Here is a 27,626-nt window from a genome sequence, read left to right on the forward strand (position 1 = left end):
CCAGGTCCTCACACTTTTATGGAAAGTACTTTCCTGACCGAGTCATCTCCCCAGACCTGAAACATTTTATTTAAAAACCCTAATTTTGTTTCCAAAATCAGGTAATATTGGCATTGATTCTTTTCCTAGTGTTATTTTCTACTCAAAGACTCAATTGCTATTTATAACATCACGTAATATACTTTTTTTTTTTTTTGGTTTTTCCAGACAGAATTTCTCTATGTAACAGTTCTGGCTGTCCTGGAACTTGCTTTGTAGACCATGCTGACTTTGAATTCAGAGATTCTCCTGACTCTGCCTCATGAGTGCTGGGATTAAAGTCGTGTGCCACCACCATCTGGCACATAATATACTTTCAAAAGGAGCTGTTCAGTTACAGAATGTAGACTGATTTTGACTTGTGGCCATTGTTAGAGTTTAACTTTATACTCAAGGCAATCTCATTAACTACCAGAATCTATGTCAATTGAGAGGTAAAGAGTTTTCTGGAAACATTCATCAATGAATAAACCAAGGACCCTCTGAAACATAGATTCTTTGGTTATCGGAGGAAAAGCACATTATGGGTTTTCAACTTAAGTGACCCATACACTAAGGTTCCATGAGAGATGAGAACATCAGTATTCACCATAAGAAACTGAAGTCTTAAGGAGGTGACTAGTAGGTGTGTAAAAATGGGGTAGAGTGTCTTAATATATGCAGAAAGTGTTAATTGCCGAATATGACCAACACATCCTCTTCTCTTTCCACCACTGGACCAGACTGCTGTTTGGATTGATCTGCAAATAAATTCATTTACATGTAAGGGACATTTTGCATAAAAAAATGTACTAAAAAGGTTAGTGTCTGGGTGACTCTTCTTTTTTAACTGAATACCCACTAGAAACAATGTGAGGGATGAAGGATTTATTTTGGTTTACACTTTGAGGCGATATGACCCATTACAGAGAAGAAGGAGCTGGGCAGATTGTCTCTGGAGTCAGGAAGCAGAGGGAGATGAATGCTGCTGCTCAGTTAACTCTTTTTTTTTTTTAATTTAACCTGGGATCCTAGCTCATAGGATGGTGCCCCTACATTCAAAGTGGTCTTCTCTCCTCAGTTAAACCTTTCTGTAAACACCTTCAAAAATGCATTGAGATTGTGTTTCCATGGTGATTCTAAATCCAGTCAAGTTGACAAGGAAAACTAACAATTGCAACTAGGAATGTAAAATAAATTAATGACAGGGATATGAAAATAGGTCAAATAAGGACTGGTTAATATCTTTCAATGAGTCTTCCTTAGGATATACATTTACTGAATAGAATAGTGAGTAAACTCACCAGAAATTAAATTTTAACAAATTAAATCTTTATATATTCACTTCTATGATTTAATCTAATACAATTTTCATTTCTCTCTCTCTCTCTCTCTCTCTCTCTCTCTCTCTCTCTCTTTCACACACACACACACACACACACACATACACACACACACATACACACACTTTAATTTGGCACATTAACCTTTGTGTTGCTGTCAAAATATCAAGGAACATTGTCTTTTGTATGAGAGCTGGGACTGACTTTTAATATAACACAAAAGTGGAGAATGTTTCCAGCTCACACTCTGGCACAGCATCCTGCCTGGTAATTGACATTGCTTATAAATGACTTTCAATGCACAAACATTTCTTTTATGTAAATTTATATATAAGAATTCCCTAGAAACAGTCTATCTCTGTCACAGAGATGTAATGAAATGATCAATGTCTGTATATTAGTTTGGATTTCTTGTAGAATATAATATTGACACTGATATCACTTTTCTAGGTTTGGTCCAGTATTTTAAAGAATACACTGTAAAGTTCTTTCACATGTTAATTTCATTACATCATCATAATTTTCACCATCACTATTAAGGTAAAGTTCTTAACATATGGTACCACAATGTCACATGAGTTCCAAGTTAAATATCTATGATATCACTTTAACTTTTTAATCAAAAAGTTTCTGAGCTTCAGATACGTAGCCATATAAATAGAAAAAGGTATTGAATTTCTCAGAAAGACTCCCAATGAAGTTGGTATTTATAAACAGAAAAGAATAAGCATGCTGCAAATCTCAATGTTATGAGGTACAGATTTCCAAGGGTAATGCAAACACGATTTTACCAGAGATTAGTAGAAAATCCTCTTTTAGCTATTCAAATCTCATAAATTATATTCTACTTATGCTTGCTATCTCTTCAGGAAATAGGATCTTATTCTAATTTTGTCATTAGGTTCATTGGCAGAAAGAGCTGAATTTACTTACCCCATTTATCAAGCTAGTCAGAAATAAACCTAGAATATAATCCTCAGATATCCCAGAATAATATGCTGTAGGGGATAACCTCAGTAGAATGTGTAAACTGAGGACAAATTTTCAGGTATACTCATTAATGTATGATTACAGGAAAGAATACATGATATTCATATTAACAATACTTTTAGTAGGCTGTATTTATGTACAGATTTACTTTAAGACATAAGAATGAATATATTTCTTTAAAGACTTATGCAAACATGTAAACTTTTAAAATACAATACACTCAAATGATTATATCATTAGTTCCTTTAAAATAGTGGGATTCACTTGACTTCTGAATTCCATGTAGTTTCTTACCAAAAAGGCAGGGAAAGATGATGAGCATCAGTATTAATCTCTGTGTCCTGGTCTCCCTGTGCAATTCTGACTGCAGTAACTGTGAGTCACTTTTACCTCCAAGACTTTTCCCTCGTGAGTGACTGTACCATGGACTTATGATCTAAAGAGGAATATTACTTCTTTAAGCTGTTTCATCAAACATTTTATCACAGCAATGAAAAAAAAAGAAACACATATCCTTAATACCCACTCTTATCCCTAATTGTACTTCTTCCTAATTATGAAAATGTGATAAATCATCATTGGAATACTTCATTAAAACTATTTAGAAACTCAGTTTCCCGGTGTTATATGCCCCACTTTATCCTAAAATGCTATAAGACTACTAAAAAAATTGTTAAATGAACCATGTTTTCAGCATAGATATGCTTGTGTTACACACTAGTCCCTGTAACAAAGACAACTGAAGGAAGAAGTAATTGATTTTGGCTTACAGTTTCAGGGACAAAGTCTGTGATGACAAGAAGAGTATGGTGGTAAGAGCATGAGGTGGCTGGTGACACTGCATACAGAGCACAAAACACTGTGATGGCTGCTGTTGCTCATCTCATTTTCTCCTCTTTATCCCAACCAGGATACCAGCTCATGGAGTGACATGGCCTAGATTTAGGGTGAATTGTCCTAATGTAGTGCACTTCATCTAGGAACCCACTCACAGCCCTGCCTAGAGACTTGCTTCCTCCCAAGTTGACAGCCAAGACCAAACACTGCAGTATCAAATACTAGTTTTATTCTTATCATTGGACTTTTCTGAATAATTGTCATGAGAATTAGATTTATCTAAACACACACACACACACACACACACACACACACCAAAAAAAAAAACCCAGAACTTACTAATTCCCCATTTGGATGGCATTTACTGTGCTTCACGTTGAAAATTCAAAGATGAGAAATAAATTATCTCTTTCTGGAAGGGACTAACACTCTGGCAGGTGGCACAAAGCAAACAGATGTCTCAGAAAAGATGGGTAAATGGGAAGATAAGCACTCTGGACCAGAGAGAAGATGAGAGAAAGTCAGAGCAAGAAAGAGTGAGAAGCAAGTATTCAAAGTTTTGCCTGATAAGACAATATTTCCTAGGTTTTGCTCTTGTGTAAAGTTTTCTGTTATGTAACAAACAAACAAATAATGGTGAATAGTCCATTTAAAGATTTTATTTATCTTGAAAAAATGACTAGAAAGTTAAGATTTATGAACTAAGATTGGTTCATCATGTAGGAAAGAAAAACTCTTGACTTCACCCACAGAGAACCCGGGATTATATTTTTCTGACTTCACCTTATCATAACTTTTCCCTAGCCTAACCCCCTGGTCTATAAATAGTTGTCTTTCCCACTTTACTATAAACAATTTTCACCACAATTCTTCATTTTGAGGATGGAACTACATTTGCTAAAAGTGAACAAAAATCATTAAAAACTAAATATTTCTAACAGATTTCTTTTTCAGTATGGGGTTTCTTTCTCCATTTAACTGTATTTAATTTTTGAGTGACCATACAGAACCTGCATCCAAACTTGTGAGGAAAAAAATCAACTATATCTACTTTGGGTGCCAGATAGCCCCCACAAGTGGTTTTCCCCTGGGAATTTGTCCAGTCATTCCCCATTCTGGCTTATTGGTAGTACATCAAGAGACAATTATTGAGGAAAAGCTACCATGTCCCTCATGTAGTATATCAACCATCCAGCCACATATCCGACCTCGCTTTGTCTTTGACTCACTTCTACCATTGTTTACTTAATTATTATTCTGTATACTAGAATGTAATACCCCCAAAGAAGCTATTGTCTTTTGGCTAGCTTTCCAGTAGAGACACTTGGACTAATGAGTATGAGATAATTAATGACTAGTTACAGTCAAGGATTGGAATACCAACTGATATAATCTGACCTTGAACACTAGATGATGCTTTCTCATCTGGGCATAAGAATGTGATGAATAAGTTACATTTTTATATATGACATTTTTTAAATCTAAATTTTATATTTTCTGTTAGAAATGTAGAGTTTAATTTGTTTTTTATCATAGATGACAAAAGAGTCTCAGGGCTACATGGGAATGACAGAACTTGGAGAGAGTGGTGCTGAGAATGCAACTTATTTTTTAATTGACTTTATCCAAGATAATTTAAAAATTATGTAGTTGTTCATATAAACTCAGAGGGAAGAGATTCTGCATCAATTTGTCATGTTTCATTCAGAAAGCAAAATGAATTTCATTCAGAAAGCAAAATGACTTAAATAAATTACACACACACACACACACACACACACACACACACACACACACACGCACATATAGTGTAGGGTGTTGCAGGAACCTTTCTGGAATAAGTACTCTGACACTAATGAAGTGTGGAAGAGAGGAGATATCACCAAAGTCCAAATGGGCCAAATGGAGATGGACCAAAGTCAAGACAGCTCCTAAAAGGCCTTAGTATTGGGTCCAGTTTACATTCTCACCTTATGCTCTAAAATCACAAGGTGGGGCAGGCAAGCAAGCAAGAGTTTACAGAATCATGGTTGTCAGTCAAAAGATTGTTAAAGGCAACAAACCATTGTTTCAGCTTTTCCCTCAGGTTATTCTACTCTAGGTAGGAAGTGAAGTCATGCTTGACATATTGTCAGTCCAAGCAGTGCTTTAAGTAAATAACTAAACATATCAATAAATCAGCATCTAATAATTAGACTTTTCTACCTCATTCTACTTCAGGGAATAAGTGAAATTCTTTTTTCTGTGTTAGAAGACACTGAATTTAACTAATGTTTTTAATGGATTTGGTGATATTAGTCTATAAATGAACAGGTCAGTTGACTAAGTGAATCATCCTTGGGAAGTTGAACAAATGAAAACCTATACTTTAGAATTTTGATAGCTTGCCTAGGTCTCTGATCTAGGGTTTGTGAACTGGTCAAAAATATTGCTACATCATCGCATCCACAGTCTCTGTTCTTCACTGTGCTTTGGTTCTAATTTGATGGGAATTAGAACATGTCTTTAGCAGTGTTGTAAGAATTAATCATCAGGTCACTCTTTTCTCTGATTTCAGTAACATAAGTAATCATGTTTAGTGTCCTTGACATTTCCTCATTATTTCAAGCTAATAAATCCTGCTATCTCTACTTTTGTATTCTGCTCTCTTTAAGTTCATATCTGAAGTTCCTTGTTACCTCACAGAATAGACTATTGCTACATTCTCTCTGTCCACTTTAAAATTTGCCCCTAAAACATTATTGTGGTATATTTAAAATGAAGTTTAAATAATTATCTTTATTGTATTATTTTTATTGCTATATATTCTTTGTACATAGTGGATTGTTCTCATGAAGACAGCATCTTTCAAATGCAATATGGACTCAGGAAAGAGTAAATTTGAACAGAGTAATGTATTTTGAACAAGTTGAATATAGAGCTAAAATTTTACTCCCTCAGGTGTTTCTAGTTTAGTCGCTTTCAGAATGCTATGTTAGGCAGCAGTCCCTTTTAAAACACACACACACACACACACACACACACACACACACACACACACACACACACACACGATATATATGGTGATATAATGTGTACCCTAATAAAATATGCCTGAAGATCGCAGGCACAAAGGAACAAGCCACAGATACTTCTTACCTCTAGGACTCCTCAGCCTGAAAAGGCTTCAGCTCCTGTCTCCTAATGCCTTATATACCTTTCTCCACCCAACCATCACTTTTTTCCTGGTGCTGGGGTTAATGACATGTGTGCTTCCCAAATACTGGGATTTAAATTATGGCATCTCAAATGCTGAGATTAAAGGCATGTGACTCCCAAGTACTGGGATTAAAGTTGTGTGCCACTACTGCCTGGCTCTGTTTCTCTCCTAGACTGAGTCAGTCTCCTGTAGTCCAGGGTCGGTGGTTTTGATCTCTCTGCCTCCCAAGTGCTAGGATTAAAGGTGTATGCTACCACTGTCTGGCCTCTAATGTTTAATCTAGTGATTTATTCTGTTCTCTGATCTTCAGGAATATTTTATTAGGGTACACAATATATCACAACACACACACACACACACACACACACACACACACACACACACACACACACGAGAAAAAGGCCATAAATTTGAGGGGGAGTGACGGGAGAACAATGGAGGGATTTGAAAGAGAGAGCATGGGAGGGGATGGAGGAAAGAAAGGGAAGGGAGGGATGATGTATTTTAAATAAGTTTTCTTTTCTATTTTTCTTTTCTTTTCTTCTTTCATACAATACACCCTGACGACTATTTGCCCCTCCCTCTATTCATCCCAGTTTCCCCTCTTCTACCTTCCTTCTCCCTCAGATCCACTCCTCCTCCATTTCCCTTCAGAAAAGAACAGGCCTCCCAGGGATATCAATAAAATACAGCAAAACAAGTTACAATAAGACTAGGTACTATAAGTTACTAGTTACTATAAGCCCTTATATGAGGGCTGGGTGAGGCAACCCAGAAGGAGTAAAAGGGTCCCAAGGTAGGCAAATGAGACAGAGACACCCCAACTCCCACTGTTCTGAGTCCCACGAGAACATCAAGCTAACAACCATGACATAAATGCAAAGAACCTAGTGCAGATACATGCAGACTCCATGGTTATGGCAGTGTCTGTGAGCCCCTATGAATCCTGCTTAGCTGATTCTGTGAGCCACATTCTCTTGGTGTCCTTTTGAACCCTCTAGCCCTTATAATACTTCCTACTTCTCTTGCACAGGATTCTCTGAGCTCCAAGTTGAAGGACCCGTCTGGGGTCTCTAATTTGGTTTTTTTCTCCACCTAATGTTTGGTTCTTGGTCTCTGTATCTGCCTCTATCAGATGCTGGAGGAAGCCTCTCTGTCAATGGCTGGACAATGCACCACCCATCTATGAGTATAGCAGAATATCATTAAGAATCTTTTTTTTTCTATTCTAGGTCTCTGGGCTTTTGAAATTGTTTAAATTAATACAAAAAACTCTTTGCCATTTCCTTCCCCAATGATGTGGCTGGTCTTCAAAAATTTACAGAAATACAAGCTGCTGAAGTCCAGTAGTCCAACTTACTGAGATGGAAATAAACCTTCCATGTTTATAATAGCAGTTGTTACAATATCCATGAAACCAAAGAAACCTAAGTGTCTATCAAGGGATGAGTGGAAAAACACAATCTGGTACATATACACAATGGAATAAATTGTACCACTAAAAACCATATAGTGTTGTTTGTAACCACAGGGATGGAGATGATTTTTGAAGCGAAATCAGCCAGGAATTGCATATTGAACTCCTGCATGATCTCACTCCTATAAGGATTCTAATAATCCTGACCTAGTGGAAGATCGGAGTAGAATGGTGGTTTACACAGACTAAAAGACTGTGGGGGAGGAAGGACTAAGGATAATGATTTCCCTACCTTATTACCCTACCTTATTAACCTCCAGAGTTTGTAATGCAGGAGCGATCCACAAGATCCAGTTCTGTGTAAGAAAGTTTAGTGTATTACTCCACAGCAGAGTAGGCAGCTGGAAACGATGATCCACATACTAAAAACAAGAAAAAATAATTTTGAATGTTTTTACTATACAAACCTACAAATGAATGTGCAAATGGATTTACTTGCCTAATTTAAACCTTGTGCAATACAGACATGTCCACAGATACAATAGCATGGTTTTCCTCTGATTTGTGTGTTTGTTATATTTAACTTAAATAAAAGTAAAAGGTGCCAAGCCCATCTCCCAAATATTCTTTGCTACTTACAATTCATGTATTTGGCTAGAATTCATTTCTGGTTTTGATGAATATGAGTTGTTTATGCAATTATAAATTATGTAGAAATTATGGTTTGTATGCAACATCTAATACCATGTCATAACATATATTGTACCTTGCTTTTCTTTGCTCTTTTTATTCCTCAGTCTATGTTAAGTCAACTGCCATGCCATAAGGACTGCCATCACAGTCTATGTAGACTTCTGTAACAAAACACCAAAGAATGAGAGATTCACAGCTAACAGATTTATTGCCATTGGAGTCTGGGATGTCTGAGAGCAAGCTCCTGACAGATATTGTTTCTTTTTCATAGCCATCTGCCATCTCACTGTGTTTCACATGTCAGAAAGGACAAGAGTGGGGAAGCGTTTCTCTGCAATATTTAAAAGAGAGCATATTCTGATATGAGGACTCTACCATGATAATCTAATCAAGCCCAAGGTTTGCCTGTTAATTCAATCATGTTGGAGTATATTAGTCAAAGTTATCTGCAGGATCAGAACCAAGAGCATACAGAATATGTATAGTATCACTAGTTGCCTATAGGTCCACATTGGTAGTTCCATGCTTCAACACCACACACACACACACACACACACACACACACACACACACACACACCAGGAGAGAGGAGATTAGGCTGCCCTACATACTATGGGTCTGGGTAGTCCATCCGTGGTTTTCTTCTCTTTGGAGAAAGTGAGAATCATTGCTGGATTACCCATATCACAGTTAATTCTCCATCTCTCAGCAGGCTTTAGTTGCCTGTCGTTCTATAATGGTGGCTCCATGTGTCAAACTGAGCAGAAAGAAAGAGAAAAAGGAGTAAGACTCTGTTTATCCCTTATGTCCCCTCTCATATACCCAGCCAATCAGGCAACTGAAGCAGGAATTTAGAAGATACAGTTATCCACAACATAGAGAATCAGACAATTATCATTAAGAGGTGTGGCATGCTGAGAAACCGCAGAAAAACATTCCCAACACTTACTCAAATAGATGTGGTAGAATGTCTAAGTTTCCTTCAAACTCCACAGCCTGTGAACAGAGACCCACCAAGAGTCTATTAACAGCTCAGCTGGCATCAGTACAAATGTGAAATGAGACTGGAAGACAAAGATTAATGGACCAGAATACAAAAAACTAAAGACAAATCCCGCAGAAACTCAAAACAAAATGAATTGTATTTTAATACGTTGGGGGCAAGAGCTTATAAACTATGATTAATAAATAATGTACATTGTTTTCCTAGATATCTTGAGTATCTTGTCTGGTTATTGTCTGTCATTCTATTGTACCGATGTATTAGTGAGTTGCTCTCATCTTTTATGAAAGCATATCTGCATTTATACTATTAGGAGTTTAATCACTTCTTTTTCTTTTACAAATTTGTGTGTTCTAACTTGTGATTTAAATAAAACATAAGAGGTTTATTTTTGTGTATGTTACTGAAGAAATCTCAAATTTACAAATTATATTTACATCAATACTTTGTGAAGGAGAAAAGTATCTTTTTCCACATATTTTTCATATACCATTTCAGTCATTTCATTTCTTGAAGAAGCAGTCATTCTTAAAACTTGTGAATTTAGGTTCAAGCTTATCCCTTAGTAGTTCATCTGTCACCTATTATTTCAAATCAGTAGAATCAAAAGTCATCCACCCCCCCTTTTATCCCAGAAATTGAGGGTGTTAGTCTTTGCTTCAACTTTCTCTGCATACAGCCTGTTCTTGTTTACTAACATGCCTACTACATGAAAAACAATAATCTCAGAAAGACAATATACCTTTGTGAAATTCCACAAGTCACTTACTTTTAGAAGGTTTTTCTGCTAGGAACAAATATAACTTTCTAGTCTCTCACCCTTGAGAAATCAAGTTTTAATCTTGGCTCCATGACAGTAGCTTTTCTTGCCAGTGTGTCAGGACTCTGCTTTATGGCCACATTCTTGGCACATTTCACATTCTCTTTCAGGTTTATTTCTTTTTTCCCCTTTACTCCAGTGAATGGCACGATGGTCTTGGGTACTCTGTGGCTGTGAATCACTTTTTTAGTCAGCTGGGCAGTCAGTACACTGGTCTTCACTAAGATTTAATTTTTACAAGACTGTTCTTTGCAAGAACTATTATATTCTACCTCGGTCTTCACCTTATTGTGTCCTAGGCACTATTCAGGATTACAATATTTTGTATAGCAAAGCTTAGTGCACCATTTTGTCAGTGCATGCTTAATTTTTAAAAAGTAATGGCTTATTTGTAGTGTGTATGCATGCACATGTGTGCAAGAGTGGAAGTCAGAGACCAAAGTTAGGGGAATAAGGTTTTTTTCTCCCAACATGTGCTTTCTGGAGATTGATCTCAGCTTGTCAGGCTTGGCAATGGGTAATTTTATTTGCTGAGTCATCTCATTAGCCTCAATTTCTGTTTTAAAATAAAATTTCAAATGTTTCAAAGAAATACCTTCTCCCTCTCTCCTTTCCCCATAACAATATATTTCCTTTCTTCCTGAAATTATGGATTAAACATTCTGCCTTCTATGAATGTTCAACCTCTGCACCAACTCTGACCCAAACTCTCTTATATTTATTTTGGAATGGTCTTTTCTCTTTTCTATATATCACCCTCCAACACACACGCAGCATTAGAATTGTACTAGTGGCAGTTAGGCAAGCTTTTATACTATTCATATTTGGTAATGCCAAACTAAAAATAAATATAAATCTTCAAAACTTCCCTGACAATCACTTACCTGAATTATCTGTTGTATTTCCTAAAACTAAAAAATAAATAAATAAAAATAAGAGGAATTATGCACAGCAATGATATCCACTTCCTCAATTCTTCTAGCTCATATCACATTTGATAATAACTATTGACTTGTCAAGGCCATTCACGATCCTCAATGAACCAAATCCAATGTTTATTTTTTTAGTAATTAGTTAGCATTTATCTCAGACATAATTGTGGGTTCCTTTTTCCTGCAGCTTCTTGTCTCATAACATTCATTTTGCCTCTCTTCTCTAGTTTTCCTTGTCCTCAAAGACCACTTCCTGTTGTTGTAAGGAGCTTCTATTTCTGAATACCAGTAATGTGAGGAAGTTCCTCTCCCCCACCCCCATTTTTCCATTTCATCCGTGAAGTCTTCTCAGACTTTTCCCAGTCCCATGGGTTTAAATGCCATTCATATTCATATTTTTTAAACACACACACACACACACACACACACACACACACACACACCCCTTGGAATTTTAGACTCTTGTATCAACCTTCTGTTTTTCTGGATTTTAAGCATCATATAATTTATGGACTTACAGAATAACGCTTATAAGGCTTTGTGCCAATCTGTTAATCTCCATAGCTTCTTCTTGATAAAGGTATGCAAACATACACTTGCATGCTTCAGAAGGAATCTGTCTTTTTTTTTCTGCACAGGTGATATTCAATTCATCAATGAACATCACTGAATTCTTCTATAAATCATGCTCAGAGCTAATTATTTGTTTGGACAGTCTTATGGAGCTCAAGCCAGCCTTGAACCCACTGTGTAGCTGAGACTGGCTTTGATTTCCTGATTTGTTGACCATTCTGTTCTGTATCTACCTCACACATGATGGTATCACATTCAGGAGCCTCAATGTCCCACTTATGATCCGAATTTCTAATTTCATCCATTTTGTTCTAGCTCTACTCTTATGCCATGGACCTGGTCTGTCATCTCTTGTACAGGTGAGTAGAGAAACTTTCTCATGTGTATCTCTCTTCACTTTTCAAACTAACCATCATCTAAGAACCAAAAGGTCATTTGCAGAATACATAAATCAATTATTATTGTATATTCCTAGTCTCTTTAAAATGTGATTCAAATTCCTTATCCGAGTTTGCAAAGCTTCTGCTTTATTTCATATCACTCTATCCTTCACTCAATATACTTTAAGAATAATCAGCTTCTTTATATTTGATCTTGTTTCTAATATTTATGAGGCTCTTATTCACTCTACTTAGAGTATTATTTTCCCTAGTTTTGAATGGGAATACATACTAGTACTAAAATGCCCAGTAACCCTATAACTCAGTTGTTTTTAACCATCCTACTGCTGTGACCATTTAATACAATTCTTCATGTTCCTTCAACCATAAAGTTGTTTTTGTTGCTACTTCATAACCGTAATCTTGCTAATATTATGAATCACAACATAAATATCTGATATGTAGGATATTTGATATACAACCCCTGTGTAAGGGTCATTTGATTCCCAAAGGGGTTGAGACTCACAAGATGAAAACTGCTGCTATAACTATTATTTGGCTTTGTTTTAGTACTTGCTCAGTAATTAGTACTGTGTATTTATTCATTATTATGTTATGTAATATATTGCTTTTATTTCAGTGTGAGATATGACAACATTAAGAGAGTTGTGTTTAGGGCAGAGTAAGGGAAATGTTGTAGCTGGAAAGCTTCTCTCCAGGTCCCACCAAGCCCCCCAGTCCCACAACCCACATATAAAATAATCACTCAGACGCTTATATTACTTATAATCTGTATGGCTGTGGCAGGCTTCTTGTTATCTACTTCTTCTATCTTAAATTAACCCATTTCTATTAATCTATAAGTTGCCACGTGGCTTGTGGCTTACTGGTACCTTACATTTCGCTTGTCATGGCGTCGACTGGCCGGTCTTTCTGCCTCAGCCTTCCACTTTGCCCAATTCTCTTCTCTTTGTCCCACCTGTATTTCCTGCCTGGCCAATCAGTGTTTTATTTATTACCCAATCAGAGCAACACACATAAAATACAGAACATCCCACAGCAAAATGTGTTGGTTGAATAAGTGAATGTGTTGTTAGTGGAGACTTTCTGTGATTTACATGACTAATTGAGCCAGATAAGCCACTGTTTATAGCTAGTATACATCAGCAGTACAAGATTCCCATGGAGTGTGTCTTTCCTGGAAAATTCCTTGTCTTCTAGAAATGAAGATAGTTCACTAAGTCAGTATTTTAAGCTCATTTCATTTCCACTAAAATGTGTCAACATTGATCACATTTAAGGAATTGGCAACATTAAAGGTTAATATAAAAACTATAATCTGCCAAAGTAATTATATTTAAAGACCTATACCACTTGTTAAAAATCACTTAATTTTCATGTATCAAAAGATAATTTCATCTGTCAAAGTAAAAGCAAAGCAAAAATACAATATGAAAATCTTGAACTATATGTGGTGATTCAAATGAGAATGGACCCCAGAGTCTTACATATTTGAATATTTGGTCCCCAGTTAGTAGAACTGTTTGTGAAGGATTGGAAGGTGTGGCCTTGTTAGAATAGGTATGTCACAAGAGGTGGGCTCTGAGGTTTCAAAAGCTCAGGCTATTCACAGTGTCTCTTTCTTGCAAATTAGGATGTCACTTCTCAGTTACTGTGCCACCACCATGACTGCCTGCCTGCTGCTGTGCTCCCTCCCATAATGGTCATGGACTAGCCCTTTGGAACCATGAGATCCATGTTAAATGCTTTCTTTTATAGGATGCCTTGGTCATGGCATTTGCCATGGCAATAGAGAAGTAAACAGGACACTACCTCTATCATTGATTCATTTATCTTTTTCATTTATTGAATGTTTTTTGTTCATTTGATGATATGATTTGTTGAGCTCTTTGGTCATTTTGTGAGGTTAATAATATGCAAACTTTTGCTGTCTACATAAATTTAAATAAATAAAAAACTCCACGAGATTAAAAGAAATGGAACCTATTCACAACTACATTAGGGTACAGGTTAGAAATTGAATGGCACTGTTAGGAATCTAAGATTAAAGGAGTTGTATATACAAGGAGACTAGAGCTTTGTCCCAACACCTTTAAATTGATAGCTTCTTTTTTTTCTGTGATTATTATTGTTATACACACAACACAGACACAGGTACACACACATACAGGCACACATTCATGTGTAAATATTAGAGTCTGTTTTTGTTGTTTGTATATGGTTTCAGGTTTGATTACCTGTGTGGAGTAACCAATTTGAGGGCTCATGCCTGGGAGAGGTTTATTCTCCTTCTCTATGTAGTCATTAGTTGTGAGAGGTTCTTTGACCCACTGATATTTTCCTCTTTCCATATTATCATGTCTATTGATACTGCCGTCATTCAGATCTTGTTTATGCAGCTAGTCCTAGATGGTCTCAAAGAAAACTTCTTAATATTCTGATTCTTACAATCTTTCAGCACCCTCTTTGAGGATATTCTCTCAGCCCTAGATACAGGAGCTGTCCTGCTGATGTTTCCCGTGGAGCTAGGGTCCCCAGGATCTTCTGATCTCTCCACTGTGTCCAGTTGTGTTTTCTTATTGGTTTTCACTTGCTGTAAAGAGGAGCTATCTTGATGAGGTGTGGTAGTTAAACTTTTCTGTGGGTATAAGGACAAGATTTAGAATGTAGTAAGGAATTATACTGGTCTAATAAAGTATGGTAGTAGATTATTTTCTAAGGTGTGTGATCTTACTAACCCCAGGAAGTTGACTAGGCTTCTAATACCTGGTATGATTTTCCTCCTGCTGAAGGGGCCTGAAGTCCAATTAGACAGTTTGTGGCTACAATCAACATGTGAGTAGCACTTTTTGTACCTTTATTGATGCCTGGCCATTTTGTATAATATTTTATATTATCTGTGCTTAAATTCTTTTGTAATTATTAAATAGCATATTAACTACAACTGTCAAATAGCTTTTTTTTTGTAGCTCAATAGCGTTATAGATGGATAGAAATATTTCTTGTTTCCCCTATTGGCAGCTTGCATGGTACCTTCTGGTACTATGAATGCTAGGCCACAGGAAGGAATAGATACAACTCTAATCATCCGAGTCCTGTGTATGAAGTGTGAAGTATTTCTAGCTATTAGGTTTTACTTTTGCTATCTGAATGGCAACCAAGGGTAACAACAATAGCTTTCATTCTTTTAGGGGTCATTTGGGCTACCTTCAGCAACATTCCAAAATAATTTAAAAATGACTTTAAAACATAAGAATGCATCTCCTTCACAAATTCAGTAAAGAAAAAGAAGAGAGCCTCTCATATCCAGAGAAAAATAACATTGAGTAAGAACTAGATCTAGCATTTTTTTTAATCTCCATCACTTTCCTGGAGTGGTTCTGAGACATCGGATGGGAGACTGAAGAAGTTTGGAGAAGCACTTCACTAAGATAGCCTCCATAGCTAGAAGGCTGACAGCAGGAGAAAGTTAAGAGTCACGTTGCATGTGGATGTTTATGGTAAATATAAGAAATATTAATGAGGTGATTAGCACCCATGTTATAAATATTGAAAATGCATAACTGGAAAATATAACTCAAAACTGATGACAAGAATTGGGGAAATAAAGATCATAAAAATTTAAAGAAGTAATACAGAGAAACTGAAATATTATTATGGTTAAATCTAATAACTAGGTGCTTAGTGTTATGCTTTAAAAATTTTTACTCTCTTTGTGTGTAATGTCTGGTTATGGTTCTTTGCACCTGATCCCATCTGTTGCTGGAGACTACCGGGCAAAGCATAGAGCTATGAGTATAGCAGAGTATCATTAGGAACTATTTCATTGATTTTTTTTTTAATTTTTTTGGCCACTCATGATTGATTCTACCTTAGGTCTCTGAGCTATAGTGTCACCAGTTCATGGCTATCCATACAGTGTTGGGCATGGGCTCCCTCTCATGAAGTGGGCCTGAAGTTAAACCAGATATTGGTTGCTAGCTTGGTGTATTTGTGGGACTGCTTGTCTCTGACTCTTTTGCCTGTTCCTAGGACTTTTTTTCCTATTGTGTTGACTTTTCCAGCCTTGATATGAGAGCTTTTGTCTTGTCTTATTGTATCTTGGTTTGTTGTGGTTGGTTATTGTGCTTATGTCTTGGAGGCCTTCTTCTTTCTGAAAAGAAGTGTAAAGGGAGTGGATCTGGGGAGACGATAGGTGAGGCAAGCTGGAGGGAGGGGAAATTGATTAGGATATATTGTATGGGAGAAAAATCTATTTTCAATAAAATGGTTTTAAACAAATATATTTCAATTATGCATAGACTTTTGAAAACGTTGAATTGTGTTTATGTATATGTATGTATATACATATATGAGTAAATATCGCCATTTATATCCATTACACTTGAAAATAGCCTTTTAACCATTTAACAAATACTTTCTGGTACTACTTCTGCAATGGATACATGTAGCTTTAAGGTGGGTAAAGTGCACATTTTGCATAATATTTACACTATTTGAATGTAGATTATTTTATAATTATTAAATAACGTATTATTAGTGTGTGAATTTTAACACTGGAAAATGGTACATAGAGAAAATTAATAGCAAACTCATACACATGATGAAGAAAACTCACTTTTGGTGGAAGCCTTTTGGGATACAGCTCTAGGTTCTGTCCTCTGTGACTTGTCAAGCCTTCATGATCCTCTCTCCTCAATCTTAACATTGAGTTTCTATATACGTACCTCTTCCCTGGGTCCCCACATAAACATTTCACCTTTGCTTTTGGCTTAAGACGTATTTTCTGTTTGTAAAAATCATCCACCCATTCCACACAGAACATTTTTCTTTCTAATTTAATTGAAATTTAGGTCAAAATTTTAATGATCTTTTCCCTGCTACCAGCATGTCTACCTGGATTTCTCCTCTCATTCATGGTAGCAGTATGTCTTGGTGTTCCTTAACATTTGAAGTTAAATTATAAGAAGCAGTGTTTGCTGTGTTTCTGTATCTGCATCTATCCCTAAGATTCATATGTGTCTCTTGATCTAATCCTACATTCCATTCTCTTATAAAACACCAGTTATTTAGTTTAGAGTGTCCTAGTCTAATATGTCACAATCTTTATTACTGCTGCAAAGAGTAGATTAGTAAATAAGGTCACAGTTGTATTCACTGGGGTTTAGTAATTGGTTGGAACATATATGTTTAAATGATATAATTCAACTTACTATAGTATATAATATAAGAAATATCCTGTGCTTTTATGTCAATATATTAACATAGTGGACCTATCAGAAAAGTCAGAGTTAGTAGCATTTTTAAGTTATTCAATTGGAAAGTAATTGCAGAGAAAAAAACTGAGACAGGAATTTATATTTCTGTTATTGGTTTATAATTTTAATAAATATTATATATTAGAGAAGCCCTGGACATGTTTTTATAAATTAAAGACCATAAAAGTTTTAAGAAGCCAATATTCCTTAATTTAATACTTATTAAACATAGTTATAATCTTATCTAGTTGATGTGATATATATATATATATATATATATATATATATATATATATATATATATATGCTTCTTGTATGTGTGGGAAGTATCTTTCTATGTTCTTGTTGAAGATGAAGTCTATGCCAATGAAATTCTTCTCCCTCATCTCTGCCCGTGATTTGCAGATTTTGTCTTTTTATGGTATTCTACATTCCTGAGTGTTTATTTCCTGTGATTTAACAGTTTTCATATTTTTTGTTTTGTCTAATTTATACTTTATATTCTATTCCTGTTATTCTATTTCCTACTTGATCTTTCTGCTTATGAGTCTTTCCCCTTAAGTTCTATAGTTAGGTTATTGAGCTTTTAAAGTCCAACTGTTTCAGCTTTAGTTCTCTTCAATATTTCTTTTTCTTTACTGAATTAAGAGTTCAAATCCTCAGTTGTCCTCATCATTTTGCTCATATATTTGTATTTTTGAATATGAGGTCATGTATTCATATATTTGTTTTATTTGTATGTTCTTGGACATCATTGGGGGTTGTTACTCTCTTAAGTGAAGTGATCAAGTGGTCAGCTGCAAATCATGTACATACAAGCAACACTAAATGGACTAAACAGATTATATTTACATTGTTATGCCTCTATATCTGTATAACAACAATAATAAAAAGGAAATCATGAATTTGAAAAAAAGTTGAGGGGAACTTGGGAGGGGCTGCATAAGGAAGACATGGAAGGGGTGGATGGAGGAAAGAAAAGAGGGGAAATGTAATTACATTTTTAAGTAAAAAATGAAAAAAATGCTATGAAATATAAAGTAACCACTCAAATAGCAACTACAAACCTCCATAATTCTGTACCATATTTTTGCAATATTATTACTATATATAATTTTTTCAGTTTTTAAAAGTTCTTGCTAATAATACTCAGCAGATGATGTTACAAATTACTCAAGAGTGTTTACCCCTGTTTACATAAATAAAGTGCATTCTGGGAAATAACTTATGAACATATTGTTTATGTCACTTTGAATACACCCAAAGCCTAAACTTTGAGTGACTTTTCAAGTTCTATGAGTTACAGACATCAAAGTTGAGATCATGTGATGAGGTGGAGTATAAGAAGTTAATGAATTAATGGTGGTTCATAATAGCAGAATAAATGCAATAAAATTAAAATTGATGGTAGAATAATATAAGTCAACACTGAAAACAAATGCTATAGTAATGTAGAAAAAGCAGTTCATCTTTAACACATTATCACTTGGCTTGGAGGTTTTAGTGAATTGAGGAAAAAAACAATTTTAACCTCACATTCCCTGAGTGCCCTGCAGGACAAGCTTTGCAATAGCTGTACCTATTGTCTCTGACACAGGGACAAGTTTTTTTCTCTACTGAACCATGACAGTGGAAGGAGAAGGGTGGAGATAATCTTTACACATTGCATTAAGGATGCCTTATCGTTTACATCTAACCAGTTATTCCAGACACTGCAATTAGTTAAGAAAATGATAAGTATACATGCTGTATAAAGAAGAAATATAACCAATGGTGACTGATGTGGGAACATGGTAAATGGTAGAATAAAAATTCAATAAATAAAAATAGTAGAATGTAAATAAACATGGAACAATTCATATAGCAGAGCCCTTATTTTTCTTTTAACACAAATTACAATTTGTAGCCAGTAATGGTAGTTTAATAAGCACTCTAATTTGTACAGTTGTCTGTTCAAAATCAAATAGACACTGGCTACCAAAAATGTTTACAATGCTGCTTTCTGACTGATTTTACAATATTACCATGATACTACATATTGTATACATAAATTAAGCTATAATATTATAACCCCAAAATCTGTAAAGTCAAAACAAGTATACCTAATAATATATTGAGCAAAAAATTATAAATCTCATTTTCTCTCTCTCTCTCTCTCTCTCTCTCTCTCTCTCTCTCTCTCTCTCTCTCTCTCTCTCTCTCTCTCTCTCTGTTGTATGCAGTTGAGTGTCTGTATGTGAGACTAGAGCATGATTCCAGGAGTCTTCTATCACTGTCCACCACATTATCATGAGACAATATTTGCCATTTTAGATAATCTGGCTTGGCAATGAGCTCTCAGTATCTGCCTGTCTCTGCCCTCTAGCACAGGAGTTACAGACATGTGCAGCCATGCTTGGCTTTTTATGTGGGTGCTGAGAGTTCAAGCTTAGGTTCTCATGCTTATGGAACAAACAACAAACACTATTATCCACTCAATTATGTCTGTGTGTGTGTGTGTGTGTGTGTGTGTGTGTGTGTGTGTGTGTGTGTATGTGTGTGTATGAAAATCTGAGGGAAAAAGATATTCTCTAGAGATGCACATTCATAAAAAAATCTATGTACCTTTGCATTTAAGAATATCTTTGTGAGCCAACTTTCATCTAATTCATCAGTGTAGAAATATATGGGTTAATGTTACGATAGCATACTAAGACAAGATGTAGCCAGGATATGAGAGTCAATGAAAGTAGTCAATACTTTCTTGATTCAGTCATGCTATACAGGCTCTTTGTATAATATGTGACAACTCAGTCAATGTCTTCCATCTGATAAAGTGCTCTATACAAGTAATTACCCATTCATGATGATTCATGTCATTGATCTGGCCGTAGCGCTTTACCATATTTATGTCTATGACCAACTTGTCACCCAAAAAGGTCTTGCTATTTCTGGTGGAACAGGAGTCATGTTTAGATATACTGGAACCATTATGATAAGTTTTGTTCTGGCTCTTACTAGCTTATCAATAACTGCTAAGGGAAATGTCTGTATTTATCTAAGGTTCTAGCCAGATGTCATAGTCAAAATGAAATAGTTCTCATAAGGCTAGGATAAGCTTAATTTCCATATCTAAATTCTACATCTTCTCATTCACACATACTGAAACTGTCCATGGTCTTAGATGTGAGAGTACTTTGTAAATGAAATCGGTAGAAGTTAATCACAATGAGCCTCAGAAACAAGCATTATGTATTTACACATTAACACACCACAAATGAGGATCATCAGGAATGCTAAGGTGTGATTAGTGCACAGTTAAATTGCATAACTTTGATTTTTTTCATTAAAAATCCCTGGACTTTGTCCTTCCTCCTCTAATGCAATGTAGATATTTTAGTGCAATGTAGATACCACAGCCAGTTAATGCTAACAGTCTTAATTTTCTAAAAGAAAATATTGAATATTGCCGAGTGGTGGTGGTGCACGCCTTTAATCCCAGCACTCAGGAAGCAGAAGAAGGTGGATCTTTGTGAGTTCGAGGCCAGCCTGGGCTACAAAGTGAGGTCTGGGAAAGGCGCAAAGCTACACAGAGAAACCCTGCCTGGAAAAAGCAATATATGTATATATATAAACTATTGATTGACTTGCTTAAGGATTTAGGCCCTACACTGAAGAAAATGAGATGAGGTATAAGAAAATATAATATTTAAGACCTTCTAAACAAAGTGAGGTGGAGTTGGTGGTCAGAAAGCACCCCAACTCTGTGACAGTATTTTGTGGATGTATACAGTCAGGATAGTGATGAGTTGGGATGAATAGTATATGCTTAGACTTTAGTTGCTTCCACTTGAGCTTGTCACTTTTAAGGGTGGTGAACAGGACTGAAATGCCCCATGTTTTGTTCTCACAGTATCACATTATTATTATTTTGATAGTTTCTAACTCTAATTACTAGAATGGTGTTCAATTTAATAATTCCCTTTGAAGCACTTGCTGTCTGTCAGGTTACTGTGCCCCACTTTTTCACATAAAAGTTCAAATACAGTGTGGATTAGGTACACTAACAGCTGCACTAGACAGGTGAACAAGTCATCTGCACTGAACAGAATAATGGTAGCAGAATATCTTAGATTTAAGATATTCTGATGGAGAAGAAGAGAACTTCTTGTTATCTGCAAGTCAGCAAGCATGTGAAATCTTTGTTGACATGATTTTTTAATTTAATGACTTTTTTTTTTCATTTGAAAAACTTTGTGTATATACTCAGCCTTAATAACTAGGAATGATCTTTCATCATGATTATAACTACATCTGCAAAGTCCCTTTGCTATTTCTGCTAACATATTCACAGGCTCATTAAGGTGTATGCATCTTTGGGGGAATATTATTCTGCTTACTACACTAGTATTAGGTAAGCTAAGTTTCAGGGCATGAAAGTCCTTACCTAGAAAGGCAATACTGTGGTTAGATAGATGACATCCTTCCCAGTAAATGTCTTTACTATGGCAAACTATTTAAAATGTGAAGACATTTTAATGAGTGGGTTAAGGCCTTCAAATTCTGACATAAAAAGTTCCAGAATTTAGTTTTGGAGGGTGCTATAGTTGGTAAATCTTTTTGGTCTCATATGTATATCTCTTAGTAAGCTTGATGTAAAATAAACTAATCTAGTAAACTTAGGCAAAGAGGAATTTTAGTGAAACAATTTCTTTTTGTGATATGGAAAAGATAGCACCAGAAAGGATTGAAACTGAAGCATGTGGGCATCAATAATACCAAACTATTTGAATAGTCTTTCAACTTGTACACTGGATATGTTTCCTGTTTTGCTAACTTACAACTATTCACGCATTCATTCAAAACCACCTTTATACAGTACTGATACTTTTGCCTTTGAAATAATTAGTTCTAACTTTCCCCCTTTTTATGCTTGCTGCTCGTATTTACCAGATGTAGCCTATTTGCCAGATTTAGCAGTCTACAACTGCATTCCAGTTGTAGTCTATGGTTCTCTGTGTCAAGAATTGTGCATGGTGTAAGCTAGTTATCTGACCAAGTCCTCAAGGGTTAAAATGAAGATTTCAATTTTGATTGTCATCTTGAATTGATGTCTGGAAGTTCTAGGGGAAGAAGGTATTTACATGTCTGTTTTGGCTGTTTGCAAAATTCGGTTCCCTGCAGCTGTAGGACTCAAGTCCCTACTTCCTTGCTGGCTGTCAGCTGATGTTGTACATAACTACTAAAGATTACTCATGCTTCAGTTACATAGCCATCCCAACTTGTAGCTTGTAGTTGCAAACTTCATGGACTAAATTCCTCTCATGTTTTCAATGTCTCTATTCATTCTTTTACACAAAATAATAACAGGCCCAGGGTGGGTATGCATCTCTCTCTCTCTCTCTCTCTCTCTCTCTCTCTCTCTCTCTCTCTCTCTCTCTCTCTCTCCTTCCCTCCCTCCCTTCCCCTCTCCTCCCTCCCTTCCTGCCTTCCTTTCTTTATTTTTTTAATATTTATTTTTACAACCTGACCACAGTTTCACATCCCTCCTCTCTCTCCTCTCCTCCAAGTCCCAGTGTCCTGTACCCAGCCAATCAATTCCACATTCATTTGTATTTAGAGTGCAAGCCTCCCATGGATATCAACAAAACATGACATATCAAGTTGCAGTTAGAAAAAGCATCTCCCCTTGTATTAAGGCTAGGAAAGGCAATCCACTATGAGCAATAGGGTTCCAAAAGCCAGCAGAGTCAGAGATAGCCCTTGCACCCACTGTCAGGAATCCCACAAGAAGACTAAATTACACAAGAGTCACATACATGCAGAGGGCCCAGGTTAGTCCCATGCAGGCTCCCTGATTGTTGGTTCAGTTTCTGTGAGCTCCTATGAGCCTAGGTTAGTTGATTCTGTGAGTTTTCTTCTGATGCCCTTGATCCCTCTGGCTCCTACAAACTGTCCTCCTTCACTTTAGCAGGGTTCCTTGGGTTTGGTCTAATGTTTGGCTATGATTCTCAGGATCTATTTCCATCAGCTGCTGGATGAAGCCTATCTGATGACAATTGTTCTAGGCACCAGTCTTTGAGTATAACAAAATATCATTAATCATCATTACACTGATATTGTTTTCTCCATTTGCAACTGGTTCTATCCTTGGTCTCTAGGATCATCTAGTCCCTGGGTCCTGGCACTTCAGGCAGTGTCAGCAGTAGGTTCAATCTCGTGGCATGGGTCTCAGGCTGGAGCAGTCATTGGTTGGTCATTCCCACAATCTCTGTGTCACCCATAACTTAGCATGTCTCTAAAACAGTACAGTGTATAGTTCAAAGGTTTTATGGCTGGGTTAGTGTCCCAGTATCTCTCCTAGAAGACTTGCCTGGTCACAAGAGATGGCCAGCTCAGGCTACTTATCCCCTATTGCTAGGAATCTTTGCTGCTGCTGATCTACAAGGAGCTTTCCTTTCACTAGGTTTCTCCCTGACCCCAAAATACTTCCCTTCCAGTCCTCTCTTTCAGTACTCTCCTCTAACACCCCTTCATCAGATCCCTCATGTTTCCATCCCACCTACCCCTAGCTCAGACAGGAAAACTCTTCTATTTCTTCTTCCCGGGGAGATTCAAATATTCACACTTGATCTATCCATTTTTATCTAGCATCTCTGGTCTGTAGATTGTAGCATGGTTATCCTTTATTTTACAACTAATATCCATTTAGAAATGAGTACATACCATGTTTATATTCTGGGTCTGGGGTTACCTCACTCAGGAAGATTTTTTTTTCTAGTTTTCCATTTGACTGCAAATTTCATGATGTTATTGTTTTTAACACCTTAGTAAATGTATTCCATTTTGTAAATGTAACACATTTTCTCTATCCATTCTTTGGTTGAGGGATACCTAGGTTGTTTCCATGTTTTGGATATTATGAATGAAGTTACTATGAACATAGTTGAGCAAGTTTCTTTGTGGTATGATTGAGTATCCTTTGGACATATTCCCAAGAGTGATATAACTGGGTCTTGAGGTAGATTGATTAACAATTTTCTGAGAACAGCCATATTGATTACCAAAGTGGCTGTATAAGCTTGCACTCCCACCAGCAATGGAGGAGTGTTCCCCTTGCTCCATATCTTCTACAGAATGAGCTGTCACTTGAATTTTCTTTTTTTAAGTCTCTCAAGGTTTTTATTATTTTATTATTTAATCCCATTTAGTGTAATGTTTCCAGTAAGTCTGCTGCATGCAGCTTTTATTAACTCTAGATGTATGTTTTTCTATTCTTTTTTTTTTTAAGTTTCAACTTTTTTTATTAGTTTTTCATGGGGAAAATAGTCTTTTGTTGCACTAGTTCATTTCAAATCCATAAAATCAAGAGTTCTAGCATTGGGAAAGCATTTTGGATATCACGTCTAATATTTTCAACCATGGTCGCATCTCAGAATCATCCAGAAAAGAAAATTACTTAAAACTACCAGTAGCTAAGTTGTCTGGGAATGGGGTGTGTCTCTGTGCTCTAAAGGCCTGAGGTGATTCTGAAGACAGTAAGGGTCGAGAGCCTTGTATTTCCATGATTCTTTTTTTTTTTTTTTTAATTTTTTATCTTAGCCATTCGGATAGGTGTAAGATGGAATCTCAGAGTTGTTTTGATTTGCATTTTCCTGATAGCAAAGGATGTGGAACAATTCTTTAAGTGTATCTTGGCCATTTGAGAGCCACTTGTTGAGAATTTTGTTTAGTTCTGCACCCCATTTTTAATTAGATTATTTATTTATTTTTTGATGTCTAGTTTCTTGAGTTCTTTATATGTTTTAGAAATCAGCCCTTTGTAAGATATGTGGTTGGTGAAGATCTTTTTCCACTATGTGGGCTGCTGTTTTGTCACATTGACAGCGTCTTTTGTCTTACAGAAGCTTTGTAGTTTCATGATATCTCACTTATTAATTGACAGTCTTAGTGTCTGTAATACTAGTGTTTTATTCAGGAAGTAGTCTCCTGTGCAAATGCTTTAAAGGTTATTTTTCACTTTCTTTTCTCTCAGATTCAATGTAGCTGAATTTATGTTGAGGTCTTTGATCCATTTGGACTTGAATTTTGTGCATTGTGATAGATACCAATCTATTTGTGTTCTTCTACATGCTGACATCCAGTTAGACTAACACCATTTATTGAAGATTCTTTCATATTTCCATTGTATAATTTTGGCTTCTTTGTCAAAAATCAGGAGTCCAGAGGTGTGTGGGTGTGGATTTACATCTGGGTTTTTGATTCAATTCCATGATCCACCTATCTGTTTTTATCCCAATATCATGCAGTCTTAATTACTGTACCTTTGTAGTAGAGCTTGGAATAAATAATGGTGCTTCATCTGGAAGTTCTTTTATTGTGTAAGATTGTTTTAGTTATCCTGGGTTTTTATTTTCCTTCTATAGTTGAGTATTGTTCTTTCAAGGCCTGTAAGAATTGTATTGGTATTGTATTGGGGATCGCACTGAATCAGTAGATAAGCTTTGTTAAGATGGCCATTTTTACTACTTTAATCCTACTGCTCCACGAACAAAGGAGATTTTTCCTTTTCCTGATATCATTTTTTTCTTCAAGGACTTGAAGTTCTTGTCATATAGGTCTTTTACATGCTTGGTTAGAGTTACCCCAAAGATATTCTATATTATTGGTGGCTATTGTAAAGGGTGTTTTGCTGATGTCTCTTTCACTCCCCTGTATTATTTGTATATAGGAAGGCTACTGATTTTATTTTTAGTTAATCTTGTATCCAGCCACTTAACTAAAGGTGATAATGAGTAATAGAAGTTGCTGGTCAAATTTTTGGGTCCCTTATGTATACTGTCATGTCATCTGCAAATAATGATATTTTGACTTCTTCCTTTCCAGCTACTCAATCTGTGAGATGTCCAGTATGTTGTGAATTTATGTTGCTATGATTGATTGATAAATAAAACACTGGCCAGTATCCAGGCAGGAAGTATAGGAAAGGTGGGACAAAGACAGAGTGAGGCTGGGAGATGGAAGCCAGGAGGAGATACCAGCCAGTTGTTCAAGGAGCACCATGTAAAGGCAGCATGTAAAGCAACAGAACACTTGGCAACATATACATTAACAGAAATGGGCTGAGTTTAGGTGTAAGAGCTGGTCAGTGGTAGGCCTGAATTAATGGCTGAGCAGTTTAATTAATTAAGCTTATGAGTCATTATTTTATAAGCGGTTTCAGGGTCCATGGGCCTGAGCAGGGACTGGAGAAAACTCCAACCAAAAATGGTGCCCAACATGGGGCAAGATTTTCTACCTAAAACCTGAGAAAAAAGATTCTAAAATGGAGCTAAAATCAACTTCCTAGTTGTCTCTCTCAAGTTAGCAGCAGTCTGCAGGCTTGAGATACTATGGCGGGTTCCTAGCACCCATGCTTGACCTACAATATGGCAGAAATGAGGCATCTGCAAGCAGCACATTACACTGTGTGGTGGTTTTAGCCTTTGCTATTACAAAAAAAAAAAAAAGGTTTCTGGGCTACATGCTGCTTTGATAGAAACATAGACTCACTGTTTCTAGGAGTTGATGGCTCCCAGAGCTGGCAGTAAATGTACCATCACCATGTTGGGAAGCAAAGGTGGGTGGAGCCAGCAGCCACAGCACTGTTTCAATCTTAGAATGCTGCAGTTTAAAACAATAGATTCACAATAAAACAGATTCAGATGGAACAAGACTTTAAATGCTTTACAATGTGTATAAAAATACATGTAGGCTTGGAAGAGAGAGAATAAGGAATATATAGAGTTATATAAAAAAGATAGTTTTTAAAAATAAAGTTTTTAAAGAGATAGTAAAGGTAATATAAAAATAAGCCACATAAAGATGGATATTACACATAAAATCTAGATTGTATTGTCTTTGGGATTCTTAACTACAGAAATACATTTGATTGTAAAAGCTGTTGAGTTAAGCCAATATGCATATTTTAAAGATACCTTGACTTCAAAATTTGGATCTAAAGATATGTTGCTTTGGAAAGGAGGCTCTGCTTTTGTTTCCACAGAAAGTCAGAGGCTATGGATTTGTTCCAGATTAAGATACATCAGGTTGGACCAGTCAAGACCCCTGAAAGGTGTCTGATGACACCATGGCCCAGATAATCCAACATCCAGAATGGTTTC

The sequence above is a fragment of the Peromyscus maniculatus genome, chromosome 2 (genome assembly GCF_049852395.1).
Source record: "Peromyscus maniculatus bairdii isolate BWxNUB_F1_BW_parent chromosome 2, HU_Pman_BW_mat_3.1, whole genome shotgun sequence".
Taxonomy (NCBI): Eukaryota; Metazoa; Chordata; class Mammalia; order Rodentia; family Cricetidae; genus Peromyscus; species Peromyscus maniculatus.